This window comes from Xenopus laevis, chromosome 1L, assembly GCF_017654675.1.
Source record: "Xenopus laevis strain J_2021 chromosome 1L, Xenopus_laevis_v10.1, whole genome shotgun sequence".
Lineage (NCBI taxonomy): Eukaryota > Metazoa > Chordata > Amphibia > Anura > Pipidae > Xenopus > Xenopus laevis.
The window spans coordinates 177,764,229-177,772,605 of record NC_054371.1 but is presented as its reverse complement, the minus strand read 5'-3'; the positions used below and the strand labels follow the sequence as shown (position 1 = coordinate 177,772,605).

Below are 8,377 nucleotides of genomic sequence, written 5' to 3'. Positions count from 1 at the left end.
CAGGTGAACAGGTGAACAATGTGGTCAGTTTCAGTCTGGGTCTCGGGTATGAACAGTACAGGGCTGTTGGTGTATGAACAATAGAGGTGTCACAAGTGTGAACAATGCAGGGGCCAGTTAATCTCTGTAGTGATACCTTTTAAATGTTACATATGGTAAGTAGACACAGCAGGCAGATTTTGATGTGAAGGGCCATATAAAGGAGGGCGCGGGCAGCCAGTTGGACAGCCCTGCCGTAGACCATTGGGTAGTAAAAATCAATTCTGGTTGTACATTACTTATAATCTGTTCCTGTAGCAGAGATTCCTGTCTCCACGCTTTGGCTCTCCGTAGTTGCTTGTCAATCAGCACATTAGAATAACCCCTGCAACGAAACTGCTCAGCAAGTTCTGTGAGTTGTAGTTCAGTGTTAGAATTGTTCCTGATCACTCTCAGGAACTGTGAATATAGGACCCCTCTGGGCATATGGGGGGGGTGGAATGAGTTAGCCTGTATTAAGATGTTCCTATCTGTAGGTTTTTTGTACAGTGTAGTGCCCAACCCCTCTCCCTTCCTGTAGATCGTCAGGTCAAGGTAATGAATCATATGCTGATCGTAAGTCATGGTGAGTCGGATGGGTGAGTCAAGGTTATTTAATTGCTCACAGAACCTAACCAGTTCATCAGAGGTGCCCGACCAAAGCAACAGCAAGTCATCAATATATCATTGGGAGTAACCTCTCTGTCTCATACTGTTGCATGTAAATATTCGCAAAGGATGGAGCTACGTTCGAAATCCATAGCGGTCCCTGATATCTGTAGAAAGAAAGAATCTTGGAACATAAAGTAATTATGTGTTAACACCATGTCTAGTAATGCAATCAAAAATTCTAATGTTGGTGAACCATGGTGATGTTTTTGAAGTGCCCTCTGGCAAGCCTGCAGTCCCTCTGTGTGTGGAATAACAGTATACAGACTGGAGACATCCATCATCACCAGTAAACAGTCTGTGGGAACCTGGACATTTTTTAATAAATCCGGTAAGTGAGATCCTTTGATTGTTTTTATTTATTTCACTCACAGGGTATGCTTTTCCCTGTCACAACAATCACGTAATTTGATACTGGGTGTTTAATTAGCATTGGGAGTCACTGTAGTATTCACCTATACGTGATAGGTGCACTCCTATGACACTACCACTGATAACTGATATAATGCACATGTAAGGATCAGCCCGGGACTCGAACCTTTATTTCCCAGATTCTGGACATTGTGTGTTCTTTTGAGCCACTGGGGGCTCTTTGAGGCTGATCCTTACCCTTGTGTGTCTTGTGTTTCATGTACCTGTCAGTTTCTAGTGTGTTCCTCCCCATTCTCCACCCACCTCGTTTACCCTCATGTGTTTCCCATTCCCAATTACCGTCCCTTTATTAACCCCGCCCTGAGCTTTGCTCAGGGCTGAGTCATTAATTGTAATCGTATCCTGTATCTGGTTGCTGTATCTTGTTCCTGTGATTCCTTACCTGTATCCCAAGCTCCTGGATTCCAAGCTCCTGTGTTGCCTTGTTCCAGCATTGTTTCCTTATCCTCACCTTCCTGGTAATTACCTTATTTTGAACTGTTCCTGTGTTATTTGCAAGCTCCAAGTAAACCTGCTTTATTTTCACCATGTCTGCCTCCCTTATCATCTATGGGTACACCCCTGGGCTTCCGCCATATCCTCTCCCAATGGAATGGCTATCCACTATCACAGCGGTTCCACGCTGTAACCCTTACAGCACACGATTGGCTCAGCTCCATGACACTATCACTGATGCACTCAGTACTATAACCTCACCCACTTTTTGTGATGTCACTGGCATGATTTTGGCGCCATTTTTGAATCCTGTGTGTGTATATAACTTCATGTTCACTTTAGGCTCTGCCCTTCCTGATGACGGCTAGAGTTTGTAAGCCGAAACGTTGAAATAAATCTACCATCTTTTTTTCACTTATCAAGACCTATGTGTGCGGACGTTTTTTTGCTATATACCCGGGTGCACAATAGATTAGGGTACAGTATTCATTAAGACCAGCAACACTGGGATTTTATGCTAAACAAAAGCATTGTATTTATGTGAGCATATACATCTAATATACATAGTTTCTCTTCTGTATAGGACAAAACCAGTTGGCCTTTTTTCCTACCAAGGCTGCAACCACACTACAAAAATTTCATAGAAAAGCATTGCAAGTTGCTATAGCGAAGTTAAGAAACTAGCACACTAGCACAAGTGCAACCAAGCATTCATCTTTGTTTCTGAGTTATTATTTTACTTCTGTTATCAAAGCAATTTTTGTTTGTCTTATATGCCAATGGATTATTCCATGCATTTTGTCCAACAGTTTTTCTGCAGAAATGTCATGGCTGTTATATGATTATGGTGAAAGATAAATTCATTACTCAACCATGCAAGGAAAAGGGAGAATAGCTAACGGCTTACCTTGAACTTTTATCTTGATAACAAAATAGTTATACAGGTATGGGACCTGCTATCCAGAATGCTCAGGACCAGAGGCTTACCCTCTCTCGGCAGCCTGTCTCTCTACCGGCAGACTTTGTGTTCTATATTTTTTTGATTGACACTTATCTCAATATATCATTGGTCTATGCTCTCTTTGCCTAGACACTTTATTCTGGCTAATGCCTCCAACACAGAGTCTGCATATAGAGACAGATTGCTGAGAGGGGCAGAGTAACCTGATTATTATATTTAGAAGTTTCTTATTTCCTCAAAACTTAGTTTATATATTTGGGTTATTTTATGATAGTTCATCTTTAACTGACAAATCATTAGCACCCTGAAAACGAGAGCATACGAATGAACTTGTTTCAGTTAACTGGCAGCGTGCATTACAGTGCACTTGAGAAAGCACAGTTTGGTTTAAATGTTACATTGGATGTTTGTTCCCTCTAGGCAAGAACTATATAACAATCATATGACAATCTGTTACTTTACTTAAATCTCAGACAGCATCTGTTATAAATAGTGGATAAGGCAAAATCAAGGTAGGTAGCAAGGACTAAAGAGCTGCAAGCATAAAGCTCCAAGCATAAAGCATCACGAATCCTCAGAGGAACATGAAAATCTCCTGTCCTCTCTACTTCCTGAAATTTCTCTTGTCATTGGACAAAGAATAGCAAAGCAGATACTGTGTGCTTGTTAAAATCCAACTATTTTATCCTAATACTCCTGTTACCGCAAACGTAGCCGTCACAGCTTTGGCTTCACATATATAACACCCACCAGTTATATAAGCCTCCAACGGAGATATAACAATTAAACCTACACTTGAGTGAAACTCTCAACACAACAAAACCCAACAATCATACAAAAAAAGTTTCTAGAAGTAGGGCTATGGAGGTTTTCCTTCATCCAGTTCATGGTATATCTAATAGAAATAAATATTGAGCAACTGGACTTGCTGAATAATCATTGAAGACATTTCACTACTTATCTGAGCAGCTTCTGTATGGGATACGTAAGCAGGACTAAACACTACCTAACCAGAAATAATACACACTGAATTGGTGGAGGAGAAGGCCACAGCTTGGTTTTATTTTAATCTTTAGTTACGCAATCACATCATAACCATTTACAAACAATATACATATTAATTCTTACCTGACCAGCCTGCAAGCTGCAACAATTGTTTAAAAAAGTTTTTTTTCCTTGTTTTTTTTTTTAAAGTTATTTAATTTTTAATATATAACTTCCATTCTAGGATGGGAGGGTGGGCAGCTACTTCCCTGCTGCTGCCATGAAGCTTGCCATCTCTCAAATCTTTTGGGACGTCTTAAAGGAGAAGGAGAGGCAAAAATGAAGTAAGCTTTATTAGACAGGCTTCTCTATTCAGTTAAACTGACTTGGTATGGGAAGTCCTCAGCATTTAAATTATTCTAATGATCCAATCACCAAAATGCAACCTAACAATTCAGAGGAACACAGAGGTTGTGACTGCTGCAGAAGGTGTTACCAATAAATCACAATTGTCACTGTTCTCAAGCCTGGCAGAGCCAGTACAGCAACGTCCCCATAGTAATAAATTCCTGATATTTTACATGTTCTGGGATCAGTGGAGCCACAAACTGCTTGTTTATGCAACTATATGGCTCCACGTTTTCTAGGGATTTGTAAGATTTATTTTCTACCCAGAAGTGTTTTGCTGATGCTGCGCATTTTGCCAGCCAGTTACAGAATTCTCTGCAGCTTCTAATTTGACATCTACTGAAGAGTCAAACATGAGCTAGTTTGTTTTAACATTGGTAGGTCTGGGCTGTCCGTAGGCTCAAATGGTACAATTCTGAGTAGTTCCAAAGAGATTTTGAATATTTATAGGCCATATAATTTCTTTCCTTATACTGTAATAAGTTGTAGGGGGTGATTAGTTATAAATATTTTAATACATTTAGATGTCTAATGTATGCTTAATACATTGCATTGTGGGAATGCACTCAAATGACAAAGGTGGAACAGATAATGGATCCCTTATCTGGAAACCTGTTATCCAGAAAGATCTGAATTATGGAAAGGCCATCTCCCACAGACTCCATTTTAATCTAGTAATTCCAATTTTTCAAAATGATTTCTTTTTTCTATGTAATAATACAACAGTACCTTGTACTTGATGAAAACTGAGATAGAATTGATTGATAGACAAAGTAATCCTACTGGGTTTATTTAAAAGGGTTGTTCACCTTTAAAGGAGACATGTAGGATAAATGAAAAGAACCCTCATTTTGTTTGAGTGAACAAGAGCACCAGCCTGGGGTACCTTCCATAGGAAGGTGGCAGCTATGTTTTGGTTGTGGGGGTGTTTGCCTTCTATTTTCCCTCTTTATTTCTGTAATAGTGTAAGCTTTGTTGACAGTTTAGTATAGTGAGAAGCTGAACCTCACTTTGGCTTGTGTGTGAGCTGTTGGGCAGATTATAGAGTGTTAACAACAGGAATCAACAGAAATACTTTCTGTGTTTAAAGGACAGGGAAAGGCTGGACCCAAAGTATGCAGTATTTAATAGTATCCCCCATGCTGTACCTGATCGCTTAAGTAATATGTTTTCTTTTGCTGTGCCCTTCGATACTATCTTCGATAAATATGCCGTTGCAACTTGTTTCTTCCCCTGATGTCACTAAGATGGCTGCTCTGAATGATCTGAGCATGAGCCAAAATTCTGCTCCCCAGAGTGCATCACTTATTTATACTCAAAGTAGAATTCAAACTTAAAAAAACCCTACCCCCTACCCTACATAGTACCCCCCTCCCTCCTCCTCTCCAGCCTAAGTGTTAACCCAGGCAAATGCCCCTAACATTTTACTTACCCCTCAGTGCAGATTCAGGTATCGGAGTTAATGGGCGCTATTTTCAGCCGCTTCTGTAGTCTTCGTAATAAGACCGGCACTTTACCAATTTTCGTGAGTTTCGGCAAATGCGCAGTTGTCACAAAACAGAAAATTGCTCCAACTGCGTATGCGCCGCCATACCGGTCTCATTCCGAAAATTTCCGAAGAGAAGAAGGTGGCACCCGTGAACTCCAATGCCTGTATCTGCACCGAGGGGTAAGTAAATCGTTAGGGGCATTTGCCGGGATAACACTTAATCTGGGGTGAAGAGGGAGAGGTGTCTATGTAGGGTATGGGGGGTAGTGGGTTTTATGTTTAGGGTTGAATTTTCCTTTAATTCTCTCAGAGTACAAGACACATTTGCAAATTTTATTTATGTGCATGAACCTCCTGGTGATTCAACGTTCAGTGCAAGCTCAGCGGTCTTGGAGAAGTAGAGGTACTTAAGTCAGCAGTTTTTACTAAAGTGAGGCAATTGAACTGAAAATGGGCTTGACATAGAGGAAAATGTATATGACAGATGGCAACACTGGAGGTATGCCTTGCAATGGAGGTAAATTCTTTACTAGCCTTTCCTTGTCCTTAAAGGTGAGGAGCTGTCACCTTTCAGTCATGCGGTCACTGGTGGATCAATAAGTGGAAGACCTACAGAGGCACAGAAGATGCCTTATTGGATCAAAAAGTGATGTGGGAGAAATAAAGACCAAGTCACACTAAGAAGCAGACTAGTCACCTTCAAAAGAGGAAATGACACCTCCAAAGGTAGAGAATGCAAATGGGGGTCAGACAACACCAGAAGAGGTCTTTCAGCTGGGAAAGAAGAAGCAAGTCCAGCCTAGGAGGTGATGAAGAGGTCGGTTGGGTCTGAGCAATGGCCACATAATATACAGTAGGTGACTATATCAGAAGCATATACATTGTTGAAGTCACTTTTTTCTGCTTTCATACCCAATAATGTCTCCATGCAGTGAAGTACAGGCGTGGTTCACACCATTCATATCTATGTCATGTAAATCCATATTACTGGCTGTTTTATTTTTATTATAGAATTATTGTCCTTCTTGCTCTAAAGGGGTGAGAGACATAGAACCAAAGCCAGAACGTTCACTAATTGGATAGAGGCATTTTATATATAGGCTAATGTTTTATCTGGTCCTAATCTGGTCAAGCATATTGACATTATCCTTGAGCTGCCCCAATCCTAAAATATATTCCACCACATGGGAATAAAGTATATAGAAATTTGATTGATGGCCATCTTATCTCCTACATCTCCATTTTACCCAGAATGTTAGATATCAGTATAATAACCGAAACAGATACAAAGAATTGCCTTGGCAATGTCAGTGTTTTGCCCAGGGGATCCCTCAACATTTTGCTATTATAAAAGATTGGGTGTAGCGTTCAACAAGTTCTTACACATCATATCGAATTCCACAACAGAAAACCTTGGTGAAGCAGAAATGTAATTCGAAGGAACTTTCCAATATATGTTAATTAAACATTGTAATGGATTTGTAAATATAATTGTAGTTGAAAGCAGTATTTGTTTATACCATTCTGTTCTCTGGTTCTGACTCTTTATCAGCTGCAATTACATTTACAAATAACTGTGAAACCGCTGAACATTCGTAATTAATGCCCATTGAAAAGGTGCTTACCATTCCATTTTCTTTCACTATGCAAAGAAAACAGTTGTTGGTGGTGGACCAATTTAAAGTTAATTGAAAGGTGAACTTCCCCTTTAAAGGTCTCTATCAATTTGGCACACTAACCAACGTGTCTGTTCACAGAATTGCTGCCATAGCAACACATTCTTTTAGTGACTTGTATCCATGGAGACTGGGTCTTGAAAACCTAGATATTCTGAATGCCATAGTAAATAAATATGTAGACTTAACACAATATTCATAAAACTGGTCATAAATATTGACAGAAACAGAAGCAATGTTGAACATGCATACTGCAAGGCTGGAAATTATTTAACTATTTGCTTCCTAAAAGGCAAAATATAAATATATATATATATATATTTTTATATCTATTTTTTTTGACATACCTGATTCCACATTTTAAAGGTAACTATGATAATCTGCCTCTAAATCACAGAGCAGGGATAGAACTAGAAGCAGTGCCCAAATTGGTCATAAATGGGGTGAGGGTGCAATTGAAGGGGGAAGAGAAGACTGGAGAACAGTGGGGGTAGTGTGCAAAGAAGCCAGGGTGCAGGGAAGGGCGGCAGTCAGGGAACCAGGCCTTGGGTGCCAATACTGGCCAGGCTCTGCCCATAGTCATTCAACCCCTCCAGCATTTTGTTCCATTGTAAAGTGTTGGACTCTGGGATTTACAGTCCCTCTGTTTTCCATAGAATCTGCACATCACCCACTATCAAAAGCAGAGGCACTTCGAGTTCCAGGATCCGTCACTTCATCAAAGATGGATGAAAAGAGAAATTAAATTTAACTGTGAGCATATGGTGGAACTGGAAATGGTTCTTACTAGGGATGCACCGAATTCACTATTTTGGATTTGGCCGAACCCCCAAATCCTTCCCGAAAAGCCGAACATCCAAGGTGCGGAACAGCTGAAGTCCCGAAAGCGGCAAAAAGACCCAAAGTCCTGAGGCGGTGAAAAGACCCGAAGTCTAGAAGGGGCAGAAAGACCCAAAGTCACAAAAGGAGGCGAAGTTGAAGTCCTGAAGCCACGAGTTCAATTCTACTGAACACCAATTTTTTTTTTTTTTAATCCCCTTGCCACCAATGTATTATTTTAATACTCTATATATATATATATATATATATATATATATATATATATATATATATATATATATATATATATATATATATATACCCTGCCACCAATGTTTTTAAAAAAAATGTTCTCTGGGGTCCCAATTTTTTTTAACTTGTAAGGGGGCCCTGGCGCCAATGTTTTTTTAAAAAAAAATATTCTCTGGGGCCCCACATTTTTTTTACTTGTAAGGGAGACCCTGGCGCCAATGTTTTTTTTGAAAA

At 39.9% G+C, this 8,377-nt stretch overlaps 1 long non-coding RNA gene across 1 annotated transcript; it reads left to right on the top strand.

Annotated features, from left to right (window-relative positions):
• The first annotated feature begins 367 nt into the window (after positions 1-367).
• On the top strand, positions 368-7,839 carry LOC121395152. Its single transcript, XR_005962290.1, has 4 exons — positions 368-1,018; positions 3,744-3,843; positions 5,949-6,249; positions 7,729-7,839. It is a non-coding gene; the product is annotated as an uncharacterized LOC121395152 (long non-coding RNA).
• The last annotated feature ends 538 nt before the right edge of the window (positions 7,840-8,377 follow it).